Source organism: Falco cherrug, chromosome 11 (assembly GCF_023634085.1).
Source record: "Falco cherrug isolate bFalChe1 chromosome 11, bFalChe1.pri, whole genome shotgun sequence".
Taxonomy (NCBI): domain Eukaryota; kingdom Metazoa; phylum Chordata; class Aves; order Falconiformes; family Falconidae; genus Falco; species Falco cherrug.
Genome location: NC_073707.1, coordinates 10,841,037 through 10,865,379, shown reverse-complemented (window position 1 = coordinate 10,865,379; position 24,343 = coordinate 10,841,037). Strand labels below are relative to the sequence as shown.

Genomic DNA, 24,343 nt, shown 5'->3' with positions numbered 1-24,343 from the left:
GGCCGGGGGTGTGCGGTGCCCGCAGCCCCGAAGTCCGGTGTGGTGCTGCTGCTGCCAGCAACCTGCGAGCCTCGGCGGGTCTGCGGGGCGTACCCGCCCGCCGGGCAGCGGGAGGGGGTGGCTGGCACGGTACTGACCCGGGTCGGCCCGAGGGGCAGCGCGGGGCCGAGACCCTCGACAGGTCCGAGGCAGCGATGCAGAACTGCCTGAGTCACCCGGCGGAGCCACGGCCAGCGGGTCCTGCCTGTCCTCGCTGTTCCGTGAGACGTTCCCTCCCCAGGACTGGCAGCCTGAGCAGCTCAGCCCCATCCCCAGCACCCACGGCCTCCTGTCAGCAGCGCCGGATAATAATCCGTTTCTTCTTGCTTGCATCTCTTCAAATACCTCTCCTGAGCCCTTACGTTGAGCATCAACGCTTTAATTAACGCTCTCTGCTAGGCAGTGCTGAACCCCCCAAAGTCAGTGCTGAAACAAGTGTGCTGAGGTAAGTAGGGGCGGATCAGCCCCCTGTTCATTCACAAAAGAATTCAGGTGGCTTGAACGCATCATTTCACTATTGTCTCAATTCACTGTGCATTCCCAGTGACTCCTAAGGGACTGCCAGAGAAGATGGCTAAAGCAAAGAGTCACTCATGTGCTGGTGTATGGGACCAAATATCTGCTGGTTTTGGGTGCTCTTGGAAGAACTGGAGCTTGCTTGATTCAGAGAAGATAAGGAGTGGAAACAGTCCTGGCAATCTGTGATTAAATTACTATTAAAATATTGCCAGTAACTAACTGTTCTTCACGAGGGTTTTTCAGAATAGTCTACCATCACATATTGTGAAATGTTTGCTTTTTTCTTTAATGTTATTTCCTATATAATATCTCAGACAATAAGCTTTTGTCTATGTTGTCTAAAATGTTTCCAAAGCAAGGAACTCCTTGGAAGGAAAAAAAAATAACTTATCTAAAAGAAGATTCCTTAGGTAAACACTGAACTCCATCTAGCAAAAGGCAGTTCATTGTAAGCTTCTGTTGCCTAGTTGTGCTTATATCAGGAGCCAGATGATGACATCAAATACTTTTATTTATATGTGAGATTTTTTTCTGTGATTAATACAAGAGTTTGCTGCTGCGGTATTATACGATCGAAGCTGTTAAGACACAAAGCAATAATTCAGATAATGTTTAACTCAATCGGTATATGTTTTGGTTTTGGCGTGTCTAGGTCTTCAAGAGAGCATTTCTAAATAAAGCAGAAAGGGTGACACTAGTAGAACTTGGTCATACCTCTTCTATAGGGGACTTGCATCAGACTTCTGACAAAAATCAGAAGAAAAGAAGGCAGTTTTTGCCTACTTTGGCCATATAGACTTCCAGTCTGATAATTGAAATGAAGCCAAGACAAATAAGCAGCTTGTCATTGTCAGTTGGCTTCTGTTTCATTGCCAGATATTGTAATGAAAACTTTTTTTTTTTAACATCTGCATGAATATCATGTCCCAGTACCTTCTGAGTTACTGATGAACAACAGAGATAAATGTGTATTAGCTACTGACTTGTAGCAGCAGCTACAGTTGTAGTTCACAGGGCTGTAGAAGCCAATTGCTAGTGAGCACCAAATACTCTGCAGAGGTTACTTCTAATCTTACACCGATAGAGTATTGCAAACACGGACTCTTCTTGCGTGTATACAGACATGCGCATGAGACATGACGCTGTGTCTTCAGCGTGTGGGATCTAGTGTCAGTGAAGAGCTCCTTTGCTGGGTCAAGTGACAGATCCATCTCTCCTGGTGTGCTGTCCTCTGAAGTAGCTAGCAGGGAGTGCTTAGGGGAGAGTACAAGAAAGCAGTGGGTATGCAGTGGTATTCCCAGAATTCTTCCCCAGCTGCCAGGCATGTAAGGCTTGGGGAGTGTCCGAACCTGAGGAGAGTTCTTTAGCGTTCCTGACTCGCACTGGGTTTTGTTGTTCTTTCAGGAAGGTGTCCAGTTGCTCCATTTGCAGCGTACTGTGGCACAGAGCTCCACAGCTGGACTGGGCCGGTGCGAAAGCCACGTCCTATTGTTTCTGAGCTAGCAGGTAGCAGGTTCTGCCTGACCTTACTCTCATGTTGGAGATCAGAGAACAGTATTCCTTATTCACCGTCTTCTCTGGGGTTCATGATTGTGTGTCACCCCAGCAAACCTGCACTGATTTACGTGAGGTGGGAATCTGTGGTCTCTGTTGCAGTGAGTACGATCCAGGGCAGGTAAGACACGTTCAGGTAACAGACATCTTTCACCTTGGTGCAGGCAGAGGAGAGGATGCTGTGGCATAAGAAGGTTGAATGAAAAGATATAAGAGGGATCTAAAGCAAGAATGGAGATGGGTTGGACCATACCAGTGCTGCTAGGAAGATTGTTCCAGGTGTAAGGGAGAGCACGCAAACTTACTTAGAGGAGATATGAGGAGCAGTGAAGGGAGATGAGGAGAAGAAAACGGTGCTTAAAGTTGGGGCACTTATAGGCTTTGTTCCTCTCTGGAAAACAGACTGACAGCGGCAGGTGAAGTATATTGGTTTGTTTCTTTTACAATGGTCACATCTCAATAGGTAATTATATATAGTAGAAGTTCATGACATCATGGCATCTGTTGTTTACAGATAGGTCAGTGAGCAGACAGCAGGGTGCCTTTGATTACATTAATCCAATACAAATGTGCTCTATGGCAGGGTACAACTTTTGTGAGACAAGGAGCAAAGCAAAGCACCTGGCTCTCCCCCCGGCGGAATTGCCTTGCTGTATCTCATTCCTCGGGTAGCAGTTAGAGCTTTCTGAAAAAAAAAAACCAAACCACCCAACCCTTCTGCCTATTTTAGAGCAGCAAGGAGTAACATCCTGGTGGGGATGGATAGGATTAAAATGGTTCCAGCAATTGTAATGAGTCTGTTCTGGTTGAATGTCTGTTTGGTTTCTCTGAAAAGAATGGCATGGCCATGGTCTCCTGCTGTTAGTAGAGCAGTACTTAGCCCTGGTTTTGTGGGCATAATTTTATGAAACTCAGCAAAATCTCCCTACCTTGCCCTTCTCTTGTACTGATCAGTGGAGACAAACCAATTTAGTACAGCTCTCTACCCAGTCCTGACCCCCTGCTTTTGGGGAGCTCGGTGGCTTACAAAAGCGAGTGCAGCCAGTGCATGTCCTAGGGAAGTATAACTAGCGTAAAATGGAGGGGTACATTTTCTAAATGGTACATCTGTTCTGTGCTGCTAAGTGTCTGTGTTCCCTTAGAAATATGTTCTAAAAGAGCTCCGAAAATCCACGGTCGCAAGAAGATTGGCATCCACTGGAGCTCTCAGGGTTTTACATCTGGTGGCCAGCTGCCTCAGACCCAGACAAGCTACAGTCAGTCTTGACGTTTTCTGACTGCCTCCCCCATCAGCCAGAGGGACCAGTGGTTTTGAGAGTCCTGTAGTATTGGTTCACACAAGCATAGTTGTGACCGAGTGGGTGGTTGTTCTCATTTAAAGGATGTAGTGGAGCTTGTAGTGAAAATAACCAGGCTGTACTCGGTGGAGCACAGCTGTGTGCAGGAGAAGAGGATGCTGAGGGGTGAAAGGGCCCCGTTTTCAGCATGGTTCTATTCTGACCCTTGTTTGCTGGTTCTAACACTCACAGCTCTGAGTAAGAGCCTTGAAGTAAGGGCGTTAGGAATAGGAGCTGTTGTTGTTTGCCACTTTAAGACCTCAACAGAGGGATGTATGTGTTGTGTTCATTGGTTTTTTCCCTTCACTGGCTCTTTTGTGGCATCATGCACACAGGCATCTTCTTTCTGTCTTGCATTAGAAATAGATGCTTCCAGCCACATGTTAAGTGTTATTCCTTATACGCTTGCCGTTTGAAAGAAGGGTGGCCCAAGCAGGTCATAAATCTTTTGGATATTTGGGTAATGAGTCTTTTAAAATGTAGAGATCAAACTGAATGGTGTCTTGAGGACCTCAGTGAAGAAAATAATCCCAGAATGGGCGCAACTGGGAATTACGTGTGACAAGTACAGACAAAGTGAATGTCACAATAAACATTCTTCAAAACAGGCTAACAATGAGGTGCATGAAACCCAAATATATTTAGTCCAGTGGTCCCTTTCCTTGTGACTTGGCGCTCATTCATTGTGTTATGCATCAGCCATAACTTGTTGCTGTTGACTTCCAGGCATTTTGCATGGATAGTTCCAGCTGTGGGGTGACTTACAGGACACTTAATGTGGCTGTAGTGGAAGCTGAACTGGTTAACCAGATGAGCATTTCCCCTTTTTAGATGCTATTTAGATAATCAATGTCTTCTTGAAAAATCAGTAATTAGGCTGTAGAGCACCAGGCACACCCATGTTTGTGTGGACGGCTTGGGGTGAAGAGGCATGGCTGAAGAAAGGAAAGCGATGTATGAAACATGTTTTCCCCTTCCGCTGCTGTTCTGCCACCGTTTGTAGGATGCAGAACACATGGAGGTTTCTCACTGACAGCTTTAGCCAAATGCCAGCGGTGCCCTGGAAGGGCCAGTACAGGCTGTCCCAAATAAGTTCAAATTGACTGAACTGCTCATTTTAAGCAATTACGACTTAAAGAGAATATGCTCCCACCTACGTCATTCAGTGCTCTCTACTGTCATTATTTGTAGTCATTACCAGCAGTTAACTAGGCTGGTGTTTTGTAATGATGCAATTCCTTTTTCCCTGATGTTTGTACTTGAGCCCTCTAAACTCTTTTCCATTATCCACTGAACACCCACCAAATGATTGCAAGGTGGTGTTTTGGTTTTTTTTAACTGCTAAGTTATGGCAACCTGATGTTTTTTCTGTGTAAAGTAGTAACTCATTGAAAAAGATCTGTCTGTACGTTTGCAAGTAAGTGTTTTGTCAGTTGCAATTATATTGTAGCTTCTTGTACTGGGTGAAATAATTAGAATGAAAGTTCCTGACCAAATGATCTGAATTATCTGATCAAGTTCCTTTATCTCTTCAGATGCAAAATTCAATGAGAAATATGCAGGAAAATGCAAGTATTTCTATTTCAGAGTAAATGAGAAAGAAATTTAATTTATCATGTGTTACCTTACAGCTGCTTGAATCAGTATCGCAGGGTCAAAAGGAACTCTTCTAGAAAACAGACATTCTCCTACGATGGCCTTTTAGAAGATAAACCCCACATTGTTGCAGGAATTGGGGTGGTGGGGTGTTTGTTGTTTCTTTTTTTTTTAAAGTACATTCTCATCTATTGCAGCGGTCTCTAAATGTAAACTGGTAAATGTATTGGAATCAAGTGCTTTCACTGCATGTTTATGTATCAGAGCCATAGCTTGCTTGCATGTTGGAAGCACCAACTAGCTGACGATTTGTGTTTGTGAGGAGTCAGTGCTTCACCAGAGTTTTTATTATTATGAAACACGTCAATACCATGCAGAATTGAGACAGCCTTTGCAAGAAGCTGGAGACAGAAACAGCACTGGTGGGAATACACCGAAGGCTGTGATGTGTCCTGCTTCATCAAATGATGTCCTTGTGCTGGAGTCTAAGTAGGAAAGGAAGTGTCCACAGATTTTACAAAACTCCTTACATGGTCCAGAAAAGAGATTAAGAGAGGAAACAGACAGCAATAAGTGCTGTACTGAAGTGTTGTTAGTGCCTGATACTGGATAGATGCTGATTTTCTTTTAAGATGCTCACACTAGATCCAGATGGGAATTTATATAATGAAATTGAAAAATTGAACAGTATTAAAAATGCAGTCATTGTAAGGAAATGCTTCTTATGTCCTGTTCAGGATGCAGCAAAATGTGTGTTATATTACAAAATTATCAAGACTACTTTGCATTGTTTGAAGTTCAGTTGCAAAATTTTGTTTTTAAATAGCTTCTTAAAGGACTGTATTGCATCTCCTGAACAAGGAGAGATGTTTCATGAAATGTTTTTGGAGGGATTAAAAAATCTGGCTGGACAATGTCCTAAGCAACTTCATCTAGTGGGCCCTGCTCTGAGCAGAGGGCTAGACTAGATGATCTCCAGAGGTTCCTTCCAACCTCAGTGCTCCTGTGCTACCATTTGAAAAGGTCAGACAAAACTGAATATGTTGAAGTTAATTAAACTAATGTTTGGCTGTATTCCAAGCGTCCAAGATACTGACTTTTCATCCATGATAACTTGGTAGCACTTTTATCTTCAACCTGTTGGTAGTGTATGCCACAGGAATACCTGTAATAGAAGGCGAAAACATGGTATTTGGGAAGGGAGGAAATGTGGGAGTTAAAAAAAAAAATGCAGATCCCTGGAATGCATTATTAAATTTGGCTTGAATGCAAAAGTTTGTATTTCTCCCACAGGGAACAAAAACCAGGTTTCTTGCAAGTGAGCTTTCTCATCTTTCATATTCCATGCAATCTTCTCTAGCTTGGTGTCTGCTCCCATCTCTCTACACCATGTCTTGCAGTAGCTTGGTAGTTTGCAAAAAGCTATTGTTCTGTTGCCCTGTAAATGCTGTTCTCAGCAGTGCAGAGCGCACATTTTAATAAAACCATATGTGCTTACATAAAGTTAGAGGAGAATCTCACAGTCGCATGCAGTGGACTGGAAGAGAGAGGAATTGCTGGTAGTAGGCAAGGTTACGGATTTGTGGTGTGCTGACCAAGACAGGAGTTCTGACCCACTGCTACAGAGCTGTGGCTTTTTCAACTCAGTTTGTAACTTCTGGAAATGGTTGGTTTAATCCCTGGTGTATCTACCAGAATGGCAGCTGATGAGTTAGCACAAAAGACTGTGTTGCTTCAGGGCATGGCTGTGGCGGGGGATCCTTCAGCTGTGGAGCGCTCCTTATATCCATGCTGGCAGCAGGTATCTCTTGGGTTTGGGCTGTCAGAAGCAGGACAGATCCTTAGCCCAGCATCTTCCCTGCCTCTCCAGATCTCTTTCCTCAGTCTAGATTTCACGTACCTCTGGAGAAGAGCGAGGAGTGAGCTTTCCCAGTAAGCCCTGTGAACTGCAGTTCTTGCTGGAATCAGTCTCTGAACTTCCAAGCGAGCCCCAAAGTACTCTGCTCTACTGAAACATCGTTGCCTCTGTAAGAGCAAGCGTGGATCTGTGAAGGAAAGGACTTAAGAATTGGCTCTACAGGCTTCCCAGCATCTCCTCTGCACCTGCAGAAGGGCAGGGGTCTGGCTCTGGGAGGTGGGGGTGTTGTAACGCACTGGTTGCCCTTTTAGACACCAAGGTCCTGAGTCAGGCAATGTGCCAGTGTTTTAGAAATATATGGGTTCTGGTAAAGCTTTCCTAGAAACAAAGAAAATCATTAATTATCCCTAAACCCACTTGTTACCTGCTTCAGGAGGTTAATGGTTAGAAATTACATTTGTTCATTTGAATTCATATACAAAAATAGCTCCTCTTTATCATGCTAGTGAATATGGCCCTGCTCAGGGCCCTAATTACGGTGTGCTGCAGGAAGGTGAAGGGCACGGCTGCTTCAGAGCATAAACCTGCAGCTGTTGGCACAGGCTGTTGCATGGGATAGTGCTTTTTTGTGATAGTTTGGGGTTTAGAGGGGAATTCTAAGACTGGACATTTCTTCTTGTGCACTCACTCTCTCCTTAAGTCGATCTGTGGGAAAGCTTGCTGAACTCCAGCAAGGTTTGCCAATAGCTCTTATAGAGAATGGTCCCCCCCTTCTCTTTCTTGTGTCTCCAGCAGTATCCATTTCCAGTGTGTGCACAGAGAGAATAGTTGCACTTAACAGCTGTCACCTATGGTGACAATTCAGCAGGGGAAAGGGGAGGGGAAGCAAAGAAACAAAGAGCTTTAATCAATAGCAGCAAACCCAAAGTTGTCACCTAACCCTGAAAAGCATGGAGCACTTTGTGCTATCACCGAGCAGCTAAACTGACTGGCATGGCGCTTTGTGCTGCCAAACATCCTGAGTGGGGTCGGAACTTACCAAACAGTTGCCACAAGATAGTTGGAGCTACCTCTTGGTAAAGATGCCAAGATTCCTAAATCAGCATCAGATCGAGCATCAATAAGCAAAGCTCTGGCAGAATGACCTTGCACCCCTCGTTCAGGGTGAGGGCGGTGGGTGCTGCAAGCTGGATTTGCTAGTCCTGGTTCTGGGCAAGTACTCGTATTTGCAGAGGACAGTTCTGTATAAATATAGCTTTGTTTGTTTTCCATCACAACTGCACCGAGTGACCAAACAGTCCTTCCAGAAGGCTTTGGGTAGCTGGTTGCTTCCTACACTTCAAAAGCTGGCTGAGATTTGATGATGACTTATAGCCCATCAGCTTACTTGAGAATTTCAAGGCAGAATTCTCTGGGCTGGTGTCAGCACTGCGGTTGAGAGCCTTTCTGCTGACTGGGATCCAGGGAGAGCTCAGCTTGAGAGCAGGTACTGCCAGGATGAATCAGCAGATATCTTCCTGGAAGCAGTCAACAGTCTGGATATCCCAAGTGTTTAGCAGAGATCCCACCAGGCTATAAAAGTCTGCTTCTGAAATGTATGACTACTTGTTTCCAGCAAGGAGGTGTACAGTCATTCCCTGACAGCTGTGATACTGTCTCCCACACATACATGAAGATCACACGGTGACATTTTTCAGCAACTTTGTTTACTAGATGATATAAACACAAAAATATTTCAAGCCACTGAACGCTTTGATGCTTTTTTCCATTGAATGTTTCAGGGAGACGAGGAGAAGGGAATGGAAAGGTGGAGTGTGCCCTGTGTGTCTTGGCGTGTTGACACTGACCTGCATGTTTTGCATGTCAGTTCTCAATTGTTTCACGTATGTGAAGCAACATGGTCTCTTGTATTTCGTCTTTGTAACTGATTCATGGCCACAGCAGCAATGTTAAAGCGAAGAACCTTGCATTAGCATGTTTGTTGCCCTTGTGACAATTCTGTGCAGTTAACCCTAGGAGAGAATGAGGCGGATTTGATTTTAAGTTCTGTGCAGACACTGAAATGCTTTAGCGGTAGAATGATCTCCTTCAGAAACCACAGCTGACAGGTGCTCTTCTTGTTCAACTCCGACCTGACAAAGCCAGTTACGAACTACGCAAGTTAGTATTTTTCTGGTTGCTGACTCCCAGATAGCTGTTTGAGGATCTCCTTCACCACCACAGTTCTGGAAATAAAGCCTGTTGTCAGTCCCGAGCCCCTCTCCCAGCCCTTCCTATTTCCTGAGCAGTCTGGATGGTGAAACTTGTTAGGCAGGAAGAAGGCACTTAGACTTAAACCATAACAATTACAGAATCAAACACTCTCTATACCTGGACAGAGGAAAGAGCTGAACCGGTCGGATAGTGTGTGTGTATGAAACGAGGGGGCCTGCACCTTGGGGAAGGGAGCATTGTGCCCAGAGGGAAGAGCAGAGTTCCTGTCTCAGAAATACCTCGTTCCTGTGTGTTGTCAGTGAACAAGAGGTACCCAGATTTCCAGGTAACTTGCCGTAGTCTTGGAGGAATCCGTAGTGCTTGTAGCAAGGGCAAGAACTTCAGAAAACCTGAGTTTGATTGCACTGAATGGTTGCTGGTATTGAAGTCCCTTAGAAGATGAAGTGCTACCCAGCAACGAGAAGAGGAGTCTAAGAGGTCCTATCTGTTTAGGAAGTTAAATCCAAAATCCTCAGAGGCACCGTGGCTAATGGCTCTAGATCAGGCTCAGCTCAGAGCTAAATCACTCTGTACAAGGTACTTTCACTCCAAGATGCTGCAGTAGCATTGCACAGCTTGAAGGAAAACATTTTAAAAAGTAGAAAACATGTAGTTCAGAAGGTAATGCCTAGCAAACCAAGCATTATGTACTTTGCTGAGTGAAACTGAAAAATCCCCAAATATTGTAAAACATTTAACAAAACTTAGCCAGTGACTACCTACATGTTCATTTAATGTAAAAGTGCGCCTTTTGGTTTTGATGTTTTTTTTAAATAGTTTGGTGATGGTGCTTGTCTCTGGGTTTGTTCTAGCATTGTTTGTCTATAGGACTGAATCTGTTTTACAGCAAAGGCAGCTGTTCCCCCAACCTGGACCAGAGTAGCTGTGCTTCAGTGTTTGGATATACACAACCATTTGCAAAGCTCCTCTAGTTGAAAGGACTTTTTTTTTTTTTTTCCAAGGGTTTATGTTTATTTCTATAGTCTTTGGTTTGCTTTGAAACTGATTGTGCATGTTGCTTATAGGATTATGCATGTAAATAGCAAAGGAAGGTACTTGATAAAGATTTTTCAGATCTTTAAAAAACTTGTCATCTGGGATTTAGGATAGAAACTGAGAAACTCCTCTTATTTGGAGGGTGGTGGGGAAGTATTGTGAGTAACAGGCAAGGGATAGCAACTTGGTGAGTGATGGGGAAGAGGAGACAAGTGTAGGTGTTTACCCTTGTGGCTTGCTGTGCCGAGCCGCTGTTAGTCCCTTGGCAGCTCAGACACAGAGCAGTGGCGGCAGCCAGGTGTCTCCGGCGGTGACTCATATGCCCAGTACAGGTTTCTGTTGTTTTCACTGTGGTCCCTTGTTAACCTGCAGCTGGTCTCTCTTGGAATCTGCCTTCCCCTGCAACTTCCCAGTGGTGAATGTGAATGTCCACCCGTATTTGAGACATCTCCCTTCCTGAGGTGGCTTGGTTACAGGTAGGTTATAGATTCACCAGCCAGCAAGCGCCAACTACAGCTCCACGTGCCAGAGGCTCCTAGCCTGACTGCCCATGGAAATGGCCTTCCTCTGAATCTCTGCTGGGACGGTAGAGTGTGTTGTGGGGCTCTAGCAGCACAAACACATCAAACAGGCTGTCAGTGGTGATAGAAGACAGAATTGCAGAAATTCCCTTGTGTTGTTAAATAAACAAAGGGAATCCCTCTGCTCTGAGCCACAATTTCCTTTAATTTGGTCAACGTAGAATAATCTGAGTTTATTCTTCTTGGCTGTCTCTTTGAGCGAATAAACTAGGCAAACTTGGTTGCATTCTTTCGTAGCAGAAAAGACTTGTAGGCTGAGGACAAAAGAAGATTAATTTAGAATATGTAAGGAGTTAAGGTGGGGGCCTTGACTCCTTATGCCAAATAGAGCTTTTGCATTTTCTGTTCTGCCAAGCGCCAACCTTGTAAATCCTTTTCTCAGGAGCAGTATAGAAAAATGAGAATTGTCAGGAATGGAGAAGGCTTCTTTTACTTTAATCTTACATCTCAAACAGCAGCATCGTGGATGCCTCAGACATTTGCAAAAACACTAGGCACACGAGAGATGGTGAGACCTCTGAGCAGATCAGCCCAACAGTCCAATAGTGTTTCGTAATGGAGACTTGGCATTTTAAGCAAAGCTTTCTCTCTCCCAAACTCTTCTAATTAGCTAGTAGAATTCTAGGTATTCTTGCTATGTACGTGCAGAAGTAGAGAGGTGGTCGTGCTAAGCCATCCTTTCCCTGTTTCCAGTTAAAGAGCTTTTTGGACAAAGGCTGACTGGCTTTATACTGAACACATAGACTGGGAGTAGAGTGAAAAGAAATAGGATCTCTGTCCTGCTAAAAACGAAGAAACAAGATAAATCTCCCTACGTAGTATCCATGCAGGAACTACTATCTGGGCAATACCATTGCTTCTACTGCTAACCCGTGTCTGTCAATATAGCAGGGCTGAATCAGGATCATGTGTCTTTGGGATGGAAGAAATTGCTTCTGATTTCTTTCTATTATAGCTACAGAGAGACTGAGCAAAGAGGACACAAGGACAGGCTGGGGGGCATAGCCCACTGCTACATTAGACATCACACCGCCTCACTGTTGCACAGTGAAAAAAATTGCTGCTGTCTCTGTCCTCCTGTCTTCAAAGTGGAACAAAGGGAAGATATTGTGCTTCTCCCTTTTAAGTCTTTTTGGACTTAAGGACTTTGTTTAGTTATCTTTAGTTACTAGACCTCTGCCCAAGTCATGAGGGGTGTCTGGAACTGGGAATTCCTTGTAGTTACTGCCGTAACCAAAATAGGGCTGTTCTTGAGAAGCTTTTACTTTTCCAGAATGTAGTGTATTTTGTATTTCCAAGTACAATATAGATTTTATATAGAACTTTTTCTTGGGCATATTCAGGTAAGTGCTCAAGATCCTTAACTCGGAGATCAAAAAGCCAAGTAAACTGACCTTTTTGTAAGATCAACTTGGGGATATTAATGCTCCACAAGTGTGAGATTTTGAGGTGAGAAGATATTCAGCACAGGAACAAACACCTCTGACTAGGAGCATGCAGAATTTTTTCAAATTGCAAGTGTTTTAAATGACAGCTGCGTTGTGCAAATGTGTGTAGAGAATGCTCAATTTAGGTGTTTCCATGATGCTGTGCAAGAGCTATTCTGCATATAAGCATAATGATGCAAAGCATGTTCTGTTTGACATCTCAGTGTTTTGCTCTGTCTTTAGAAGTAAAATCCTGAGAGGCTGGTATTTTTTGCATATGTGTGCATTAGATGGGTTGTTTTGGGATAGGCAATTAGTTTTGTTTGGGTTTGAAACTATCTGAAATGGAGAAGTTGTTTGACAAATTAAAATGTTGGAATTCAGCCTCTTGTTTTGGGGGCCTCATCTCCGGTCCACTGAGGCAGCTGCTGTCCCAGTTCAGGCAATCTGCCTTGGAAGAGTATTTGTTTCTTCCGAGTAGTACTTTGCTTTAGACAGGATGTGTTGGTGCTTATCTTCTCTACGTGGAGGTCTCCGTTACAGCAAGTTTAATGACAACAAGACAGCAAGAACTATTCGAAGTTATGTCCATAGCATCAGAGTAATAGAGAATACATTTCATAGAGGGACAGCGTGTGGCTGTTGACTGCACAAGAACTAGCCCTGTTCATAAAAGCCAAAGGTTGTGGACTGTGTAATACCATACTCGGTAGAAGAGGATGCATCCAGCATCTTGCTCATTCCTCCTTGTCCCCAGTCTGCAACATACATGTAAGTAAAGCAAACTGATTCTTGGCATATAGCAATAGTCCTGTCTTAGCCATATACAATTGGCTGAAATAAAGAGGAATGTGTAAATAGCTCCTAGGCCCTGGCTGTCTTACATCTGGTACCCCAGGGCTGAGCAACAACATGGAGCAGACAAGCTGGCAGCAATTCGAAAGTTCAAGAGAATGCATAAAGCTGAAAACTCCTTGAAGAGATGGGTGAGAGATTTCCCTCTAAAACTACTTTTTTTTAAGTGGGGGAACAAACAATGAATTTTAATTAGGATAATGGTTTTAATAGGCTAAAACCAATCAAAATACCCCTCTGTGTCTTAAAGACAGTGGTACTGGCAACCTCGGCACTGCACAGATTTACACTATATAAACACTGACAAATGAACCAAAGAATTCAAATTTTGTTGAAAAGCTAAGACAAATACAGCCTTTTTATATATTATATATGCCATTTTTTATATATGTATGGATTTTTTTCCTTCAGAATTAGCAACTGTTAATGGGAATTGGGAGAGAAGATAGAATATCCTGGTTTAAATGTAGTAGCGTGAATAAAAGTGATTTATATAGTTCTCTTACATGCTTATGATTGTCCCAGAGCTTTAATGAACATTTGCTGGTGTCCTCCAAATTTGTCTCACAGGATTGAGTTAGTGTGGGATTTTGTCTGCATCACAATGCTCCAGAAATTGACATTTTAAAAGATTTTAAGACTTCAGTCCTCTTCCTTTGAGAGTAACTTCTCTCAAAGTACTAGGAAATAAAACAGCCTGCCACAACCCTTACTGTTTGGCTGGGAAGGTGGCTTTTGGGGTGTTGGCTTCTGCTATTCATGGTTCTTTGTATCCCCTGCAATGTGCTGGTGTTTGGTGATACATATGATAGTAAGTACCAGTGAAGTGATGAGTGAAATAGAGGAATAACAGGCTGTAATAGCACGCTGCTGGTAGAAGGAAAGATGTTCTGGTCCAGTCAGCCTCATGTGAAGTGGGTTACTGGGTAAAACATAACCATCCCTGCCTTGCCCTTTCTTTTTTGCCTCTTTCCTCACCTTTGATCTATGACTAGCTCTGACTACCTTTGACTATCTTCTGCTCCGCCTTGCAAAACCTTTTGTGGAGCGCATTTGCTCCAGCAGTGTGTGAACAATGTCTGTCTCTTAGGTTTTTTTCATCAGAGGCCACATCTTGTACCATCAGGAATAAAATTGCCTGGCTCACTTCTGATTTGAAATTTGATTTCTTAAATGTCATTAAATTTAAAAAAAAAGGCGGGGGGGGAAGCAGTCAGGCTGTGACATGTGAAGGGAACAGAAGTTATGGACTGGGGAAAATATCTTCTCACTAGAAAAGATCTTTGAAGAGAGAAAATAAATTCCTTATGGAAAGATCAAAGCACATGAAGGTGATGGATTATGACAAGATAAAAAAAAACACCTGGAGAAAATGGTAGGTTCAAACATAAAAGAGGGAAATAGGACAGTGTGTTTTTTTGTTGGAGATAAAGGATAGTTAGATGGCTAGCTAAGGACTTGAGATTATATGTTGTAGCTAAAGGACTACTAGCACAGGAATAGGGATTTCTTTCTTCATGCCTGGCACAGCCTCCACTTAGGTGGCGTTGAGGTAACCTTGGAGTTGCAGTCCTGGATTCCTGCTCTGCTGTGGTGCTCTGTGCTGGGGACTACAGCCTAATGCACTCTGTAGTGCAACCAGACCTTCTCAGACTGATGTAATCATAATAATTCTTAAAGTCACTTGAATAGTCTGATTAGGTCCTGCTACGGTCAAAAAATAGGAGGAGTTAAAGAAAAAAAAAAAAAGGCAGAAACCCTTCTGGTGAGCTAGGAAATGTTCACAGGTGAATAACTCTGGGAAAACTTTTGTTCAGGTTGTTGTTATCAAAGGTCATCTGTACTGCTATAGGTATCTATGTGCTTTCTTCATTGCTGCAGTGTGTGATGCCTCACAATCATACAGAAACAGACAACTACAGCTAAGGCACAAAGACAGATCCTCAAGTATCTTGCTCTGTGGCATACACATCTGTGGGAATCGGACGTTTGAAATGCCTCTCGAGAAGCTAGGATCAGGTGACTTTACCCAAGGCTGTGCTGGGTTTCTGTGGGAAAGCAGAGGCTGCACCTCGCTTCTCTTATTTCATCACCCATCCTTCCCCCAGTCCCACCACAAAGCAGAAGTCCCAGGGGACTTGTGCTGGTGCTTTACATGCACCACGAGGTTCACCTGCACTAATTGCAAAGTTAAGTGTTGGACCTACTGAGAGTTACTCAGCCACCCACAGCTATCTCTAGGTGTTGCTGTTTGTCCTTCTGGTTTATTTCTTGGTATGTTTGAGTAGTTGGATCTCCACAAACCTGCCAGTTGTTTCCTGGATCAACAGTGATGTCTACGTTGAGTGAGAACCCGGCGTTTGTTGCCTGCCCCTCTTAGCAACACCCACTATACCCTCTGGGTCAGTTCCTCATTTTCTTTTTCACAGTTCTTAAGAAACAACCTGCCTCTCCAGTGACTGGAGGCAAGAAACGTTTGTGTATGTGAGACACCTGCGTACTGATGATCTGGTGGAGAGCTGATCAATACTGGAGTGTATTTAGAAGTGGAGTGTCTTGCCTGTGACTACATGCTATGGGAGAGGTGTTGTTACCAGATGGGGCAAGGGAGGGATTAAGACCCGGGTAAATCCTCGTGTCCCTGACCTCCCTCCTTATTAATACTGCCTCTGCTCTATGATATTTATTATTTTTTAAACTTCCAAGAAGTGGTTGAACTGTGTTGCTTCCAGCTCACAGGCAACTTCAAATTAAATATATTTAACTTAATTAAAAATAAAATTGTCAGCTTTTTGTTTTGTTAGACAGCCTCACATTAAACTAGAAATACTTTTTCCGTTTCTAGCAGCTGTGAGAACAGTAGTCTTTCTTGTCTGTCCCTATGATGAGAAACAATTACAAAAAGGCATAAATTCTAGTGGGTGAATACTCCAGAAAGAGTAGAGCAACATGAGTACAAAATTCAGTTATTACTGGCAAAACACTTGTTTCATCTATTCTCTTAAGATCTTGTTCAGTGTAGTATAGGCCAGAGAAACAAAAAACTAGATGCAGCAAAGCTGGGTTGGATAGAACAAAGGGGGTTTGATTAGAAATGTTATTACTGTACCCAGCAAGAAATGAGAAAACAAGAGACCTAGACCTGAATATCTGATATTAAGAATTCTTGATAATAGGACAATAATAAAATATAGAAGCAGTAATTGGACAGCTACCATTGAGTAACTTATGCAATATGTCAGTAACTGTTACAGTATTGAGGCCTTTGCCAGCTCCGAGTACGATGTCCATGTTCCATTCTCCTAGAAAAGGTGAGAGAGTCTGTTGTATTCTTTTCTGTGTCATGAGAAAATTGTGCACTTTATGTTATGGCTGGCACCACAGTTGTATCTTTTGCTTTTATTATCTAAAATAGATGTTTGGAGTTGTGTATCTTAACCAAACTCTGCAGCAATTGCGGCTTACCACTTACATTCTGGGCCTACACAGATGTTTGTATATAAGGGCTAGTAGCTTGGCACCTCATAATTTGCAAATTCCTTAATTTCTTCAAAAGCAATAAACAAGGATGTTGAACAAAGGTGTTTTTTTTGGTTTTTTTTTTTTTTTTCCTCTTTCTATTTTCTTAATCATGGTGGTGCCCTTCTGGCATGTGGTGTTCCAAGTCCAGAGCCAACTGACCTGCTCTGTGTAGTAAATGGGGTGCTATTCCCAAAGATCATTCACGGGTATAAATGTGCAATGCCGCCTCCTCTTCCATCTCTTCATTTCCCAAAGTTATGTATGGCTTCTCTTCTGTACATTGGCAATTTTACCACTAATCATTTCTGTTTCAGTGCTGAAGTATGATAGATGATAACATACAAAAATTGCTGCAGTAGGGTACTACTATGAGATGATGCTGGCAACACATGCAATTAGCTATATTAATCTCTTCTCTTTTAATAGCTGGGAAGAAAACGTATGGAATTAGTGAGCAACAAAACCTCAGTTTTCATTTGAAAAAGGAAATAGAGAATGATTCATTCTAAAACCATACGCTCCAAAGGAGGAAGGCTTGAATTATTAACAACATCTCTAAACATGATGGGTGCTGACACCTTTTATTTTTACTGCCATGGTTTTTCTTCACATGCAGTGAAAGAATTTACACTACAGGAAGTGTTAATGGTCTCATGCTTCCTACCCATTTTTAGCTGCCTAATTTATGGAAAGCCATTACTAGGTGAGTCACTGCTTTCACAGGATTAGTGTGGCTGAGATAGAGCATTAGGTGTTGCTTTAATTTTCATATTTTCTTGAAAGGAACAACAGATCCACATTAAAACTGTTAGTGTTTGGTATTACAGTAGCGTTCAGAGTCTCTGCTTTTCTTGATCATGTACAAATATTGCAAGAGATGCTCCCTCTCCCTATAAGCTAACAAGCTAAACAAAGATACTTATCTGTGTTACAGATGCCATGAACCAGAGGGTTTCATTGTTCAGAAATTGTGCCTAATTGGATGGGAGTTAAATACTTGCAAAGACTGCAAACAGAAGCAATACTAGGACTCTCACTACAAAGAACTGTTCATCCTGCAATAGCTGTTGCAGAAGCACGTTTATTCTCTTGTTGATCTTAAGAGGCTTTGGTTAGACATTCACAAGTTCCAAAAACTAACAGCCAAGCCTGAGAGGACCAAGGTTTGCCCCTAACAGTAAATGAACCATGGGTCAAAATACATTTGGGCTGTCTTTATCATGAATGTAACAGTAGAAATGGTGTGTAAAATATTCAAGCACTGAATAAGGTATAGCTTTCATAGCCAATACTCTTTGTAATAAATAATTCAGAAAGATTTGCTCAATTTAGAGAATGGTCTCCAGCAGGCAGTTACAGATGAAATTTGAAAGAAATCCTGAACTGATTTTTTAAACTAGTTTATTTTTCTATAAACCTCTTGTCACAAAAGACATGTGTTGATCTGTTATGAGTATTTCACCCAATTAAAAGTACTTAAACATCTACAAAGTTTTTTTTCCACTACAGATTTTCTGTACAGGTCTACCTCCAGAGGCTGTTTGTGCCAGTTACGTGTAGGCTGCTTCGTTAAGGAGCCCATATCTCACTGTACAGCACATACCAGGGAGTGCAACTACCCATCTGTAGCTTTCACATTTGCCTTGCTCAGAAGTCCGTTGTGCAATTGACTCAATGTGGACCTGCGGCTGGGATAACTCTGAACTACTGTCCTAAAGAAATTATAGTTTTTGGATGCTATCTGTAGATAACAATGAAATGAGGCATCACTAGTTCTCCCCCTTTGTTTTCCACTGAGAGTCTGTGGGGGATGAAACTAGAGAAATGATGTTACAAGTAATTTATTGCTCAGGGTTCTTTTTCTCTCCCTAATTTCTTTCTATTCTGTCAGCTTCTTTCTTTTCTCATACCAATTACTTTGACTTAAGAAATTACAAAGCTTTTCTTAATAGTGCTTGAAGATTGCTATGTTTTCTGTATAAATTCTGAGGCAGATCTCCAGTTGCTACAAAGTGAAGTAACTCTGAAGCCACAACCTTTTTTTTCCAGCTAAAAATCTTCTGTATATGAGCTATCCACTTCTTTCTAGGCTGGAAAGGTTTGAAAAAGGAAAGGAAAAAAGTAAAATAGAGAGTGATACATATAAGGTTGGGAGACAATACTGGTGGCTTGTTAAATGCCAAGTTGCAGAAACTAAATATAGATTACATTAATGGATTGGTGTATGCACATGTCTATGCGTGTACCCCTATGTTTAACACTTTTGAAAGAAGTGATAGAAAATAAATCCTAAATGACACTTAAAATCTGTCATCAAAGTGATCATATGAGAATGGTTAATAAGTAATGTAGGCAAGTACAATACAACATTCTTCAACTACTGTTCTGCAGAATGGGTCTGTGGTTGAGACAGAAGGCAATTGGAGTTGACTTTTCTAAGAAGATTTTTAAAGTACTTTGAGTATTTAGAACTGAACTGTTCCGTCACGCTCTTCCAGAAGGATTTTTCTTAATGGATATGTCTTTGGACTACGTATTATTATTCACTGGCCAAGTATGTGGATTTTCAGACAAAAAATATTTTAAATTTTATTCTGAACTGAAATCAATACAGACATTTGTGGTGGATGCTTTTATTTCTAGTTTCAAAACACTCCACATTTTTCATATTGTTCTACTCAGGGCAGTTGAGTGACCGAATACAGAAGAAAAGAAGAAAAGTGAAAGCTGTATGATAGCCTGCTCATTTGTTATATAACTTCTACATAAAATGAACAGTGTCTTCCTCTACTGGAGAGCCACTGACGTGACCGAGGCACAACACATGTTTGAATAACAGTAACAAAAGTAGAGGTTAAAAAGAGGTGTCTACATGCAAGGCTTTTAAACGGTGCTGGCTTTGTTCTGCCTTTCCAAGGAAATGCAGTTTGTGTCGTTGCCTCTGTATTATTCTGCTAAACTTGGTAGTGTGGTTGGGAAAATCTAAAATCTAAAACCTCAAAGCTGTTGGGAAATCAGTGGTTAGGTGGAGATGAGGCCCAAGTTATTGTTGCCAGCTGAGGAAAAGTTGGTAAGAGAAGCACAGGAGCCGTTAGTTACTGTGGTTGGCTGAATGCAGGGATGGTCCAGAATTCACCACACCAGCAAATGCTCTGATGCTCAGTAGAAGGGGAAAGGGTGGAGGAGAGCTAGTGGATGGGGCAGGAACTGGAAGTATTACGAGGTAGCAAGTCTTGCAAGATGGTAAGGGAGGTAAGTTCAAGGTATTTTGGCTACTGGGGAGTCATGTAGCAATTTCAGGTATGAGGCCAGGCTTTATTGGTTTGGTTACTCATGGAATAATTCATCATGCAGTCTGCAAAGGTTGCTTTTTAATGAATGACGTCATAAACCAGGGAATAAATGGAGTAATTCTGAATGTTGCTGGTGTTTTAGACGAGTAGAAGGTCTAAGACTCAGTCTTGGTATCAATAAAACTCATTGGGGACCCTAACCACAGAAAAGGCAGAAACTGTATACAAAGTGTAGTAGTCTGATAAGATACTGTGAGCATTTGTTCTGTAAATAAATAAGCTAGTGGACTGAGTATTTCTTCTGTTTTGATGCATTTAATTTCCAAGCAAACTAACACACAAATGATAAAAATAAGGCAAGCCATTACTAATACACTTCTTTTGGCACCTTTACTGAAATCTATGTTTCATTCTGTGGTGTGTACCACGGAGAAATTTCTGAGTGAGTCCAATACATATCTTCAAAGTAATAACTGACAAATCAATAAAAGAAAGGATTAGCAGACCCAGACCTGCCTCTTCTTTCTTTTGACTCAATACATTCATACAAGGTTATACATTCTGGAAAGTGTGTTTAATGGATACAGTCAGAATAGTTTAATGCCTACGTATTTGCTGCTTCTTGTAACTGAACCAAGCAAAAATATTCTTTCCTTTTGGACATTGACAATTGTCCCCAGTTGTACCACAGGACATCCAAAATGGTAAGATGGAGCTATACCCTACGATTAAAAGCTCCTTGGACATTGCCTGATACATTGTGGAGTTGTGACAGTAATATTTTACTATAATTGCTTTCTTAAGATGATGACAGAGTGCTGCAAGTGCAATCATTTTTTTCAGTATGAGTTAAACCAAATACGTGTGATTCAGGCATATTCACTTGACAGAATGCTCTGAATTTACATGATTAGAAAGCTCTTCAGATTAAATGCAATTCATCAAGGCATTTCTCACAACTAAAATACCTGTGTCAGATTGGCCATTTTTCCTTTATGATGGTAGGAGAGTAATCTTACTGAATTCAAGAAAAACCTCTGAACTACCTGCAGATGCCATCAGGTAGGCAGGTAAAAAATGTCTCTAATTAGTTTCAGGTGTAAAACTGCATGTGCAAGATTGATGGCTGAATTGAAGTTCTTACAAAAAAGGAAAAAAAATCCAAACCAGTACAAAGTAGTACTGCAAACTTCTGAAATAGTCTTTTCCAGAAAATCAGGCTCTGCAAATCTACTGAATCTCATAAAATTTTAGTCAAAATATTAATAAGAAAAAATGCTTAGCAAAGAGTGTTAGAAGGTTCTCTATCGTTGCAGTATTGTTCAGAAAGATTACATATAGAAGTATGCAGCAGGTTTTCTGGAATGTTGCCATAAAACATAGTTATGTGGTCTCAAGATATCGATAACCACTTACAAACTGTTCTCTTACACTAGTTTCGGGCTCCTTGCAGAAATACTGGTATTAATCCACATATGCACAGGTAGTGCGTTACTTACAATGGCTGCTGGTAACCATGTAAATGCAGCACGACTGTTGCAACCAGTAAGAACTTGCATTCATTTTTAAAAAAAGCTGTTGTGCTGTGCAACAACTCGGATGTTTCAACATTTTTGAGGTTCTGATTCTGCAGAAAACTTACTGGAGAGAAACAATGAGTTTGGTACAGCTTTGTCCAGAGAACATTATGATAGAGTGCAAGAGTGGAGTCAAAAACTATCAGGTTCACCCTCGATAAAAGAAGGTGGATCATCTTTTTTTGTTGCATTTACTTTCCTATATGAGCACAAAGCAAAAAATAGATCTGCTTTAACTACGCTTGGTTGGATGAGTGTTGCTGAGATTGTGATGATCACTGGTTCATTATTGGATACTGTGCTGTTCTTTTGACTCATGAAAGACTTAAGAATCTCTGTTAGTGTTTAGTGACTTTATATAAAGAGTATATGAGCAAAATAAATAGAAAGAAAACCTTTAAAATAAGCAATGCCCCAGAAGATGACATTGTTAACAAAATTGGTTTTTCTGCATGTTACAGATTAAATTTAATTTTCTTAGATAACTTGGCTGTAGCAGTATGGTGAGATTAGCATAATCACCAAACATATGCATATACTTTATGCTAAATTTGATTTAGCAGTTATTGGTAAAAATAAAATTAATTGAAATAGAGGGTTGTTGGTTTTTTTTCAAATGAACTGCAGCTTGGAGCACAAACTAAAGCCAAAATTAAATTTTGACTTCTTGTGTCATATGGCTATACTATTTCACAGTTTACTTTTTTAATCCATTAAGAGTTTGAATTACAGCAAGGATTGGTTTGATGATGTTCAGGTTTTTAATTTGGAATCTACCTTTCATTTAACCATTTGAATTGATAACCCTCTAATCTTAGACCATTATATTTTGGTTTGCTAGACTGAAGAATTTAGCATCTTCTCCCTGAGCTTGGATGGTACGTGGTTTTGATGTTTTGAGATGCGTACACACATAATATACACATGTGGAATTACTTCAGTTTCTTTTAAATAGCCTGCATAACAAAGTCTTGCACTAGTAACTTTTATGGTTTTTGAAGTGAATCAATACTTCACATGTTATTATTTCTTTGATTTTTCCATTTGGAATTGCCTATGAGAAATCTGAGCATCTAACAATTTTTCTTAAAAATAATTTGAAAGTAATCTCTGAGAATTTTTATTCAGTGGATAACTCACATGCTGTATAGTTGTTTTTGCTTGAAATCTGATGGAAAAAACTGAAATGATTTGTTCATTTAGACTAGACTAATTCTGTAATTTTATCTTCAATTTGAACACTAGAATCAGGCTTCAAAATCTGCTTTTGCAATAACATTGTAGTTTATCTTTCTGATAACATTTGTCTCAGTTAACTCATCTAAATATTCAGAGACAGCAGGTACTGAAAATTTTATTTTTATGAGTATATTAATATTTTTAGGAAGTTACCCAATTCTAATTAAGACTAGGAAACTGAAATAACCCAGTTTTAAAGAGATCAGGCAATGAGAGAGCTCTGCTTTGACTTAAACAGGTCCCTTTACAGTTTAAAATGTATTTTGCAAAAAGATTTTGTAGATGCTTCCTCCACAGCCAATGTGATTTCTGCCAAACTTAGCAAGGAAAATTATTTCTGTTCATTTCTTGTACTGAATTGCTCTGTAGATGTTCAGCCACTCTAGGACTTCACGGATAAAATAAAGAGCTTGCTGTTAAGGTTTCCATGCAGGCACACAGATTCTTCATATTCACAGCTTCCAGCTCTTTCTTCTCTAAATCTTCTAGTCCATCAGCTGATTCACGATTGAGGGACCTATGCTACAGGTACGCTTTGGCCAGCCTTTACTTAGGGGCCCTAAGACTAAATATTGCAAAGCCTCCTTGCAGGGATTAATGGCTCTGTCTGGTGTCCTAGGAGCTTTGCTTGAGGTAAAAGCACTAAATGAACCATGAAAATATCTGATACAAATATTACTGGGGGGGAAACCAGACAAGGCTGAGGCAGATGGACCTGTTTCAGACCTGAAGGAGAAGTCCGTCCTGCCTGGAGATAAGGCAACGGTCAAGATAACTCCCGAGGCCTTTTCCAGATAAATTTTCTATTTTTTGTTATTCTGCTAGGGTTTGGGGGGGAAGGTAAAACTTCAGTCAAAAGGATGTCTCCTGCCAGAGACACTCCCAGTTATGTCAAAATCTGTTGTTTACATTGGGAACTGACTGATCTTGTGTGATTGTGCCCCACTTCCCTTTTTCTTAGTTCCCAACATTTTTACTATCTGTCCAAAGCCTAAGGATTTCATATTGCAATCTAAATAAATCTAATGTAATTATTGGCTAATTAACTTTAAGGGAATACTTTATTGGTATGGAATGCTTAATGCTACATGTTGACTGTGCATCTAACATAGCAGTCTTACTTCTAGGCTAACACATCTATTTCTGAGAATGATAAGACATGACTCCTAATTGTATCCCTTTCAAGCACTTATCATTTATTAAATTTTGCTGCATTCAGGGACCACGTTGGTTATCTGGAAGCACAATGATTCTGGGGCTGTGCATTGTCAGGTCACTAATCTCCATCCTGCGCTCAGCCTTTCAGCCACACGAGGATGACTCACTCCCTGCAAACCTCCTGTTGCTTAGTAGCTGTTCGTAATGTGAAAGAGTTGGGCGAGTAGCAGTGAGGTAAGAGGAAAAGGGCTGGGAGGCAGTGTGTTCCTGGCCGCCCAAAAGGAATTTGTGAATGAGGGTATTATTTGACCTTCTAATTGGTGAGGAATGTTTCTGTTTCCGCACAGATACAAGGTGCATGAATTTACATGCTGTGCCCCTTTCTATTCTCTGTAGGATCTAGGAAAGTTAGTCATGCTGGTGGGCCCTTATTGTATGCATTTATTTATTTACCACTCTGGTGCCACTTTCTCTTTTAATAGTATCTCTTTGTTACCTAGGGAACTGGTTACAGCCCTGCACATTTCTTCCTGTTTGGT

The 24,343-nt window shown here is 41.3% G+C and overlaps 1 protein-coding gene and 1 long non-coding RNA gene across 2 annotated transcripts in view; both read left to right on the top strand.

The window, feature by feature from the left end:
• Positions 1 to 24,343, top strand: part of LOC102054109 (vesicle-associated membrane protein 2-like) — a 47,815-nt gene that overhangs the window by 372 nt on the left and 23,100 nt on the right. The window lies entirely within an intron of this gene.
• On the top strand, positions 13 to 764 carry LOC129737072 (uncharacterized). The gene is made up of 2 exons (XR_008734492.1): positions 13 to 484; positions 584 to 764. It is a non-coding gene; the product is annotated as an uncharacterized LOC129737072 (long non-coding RNA).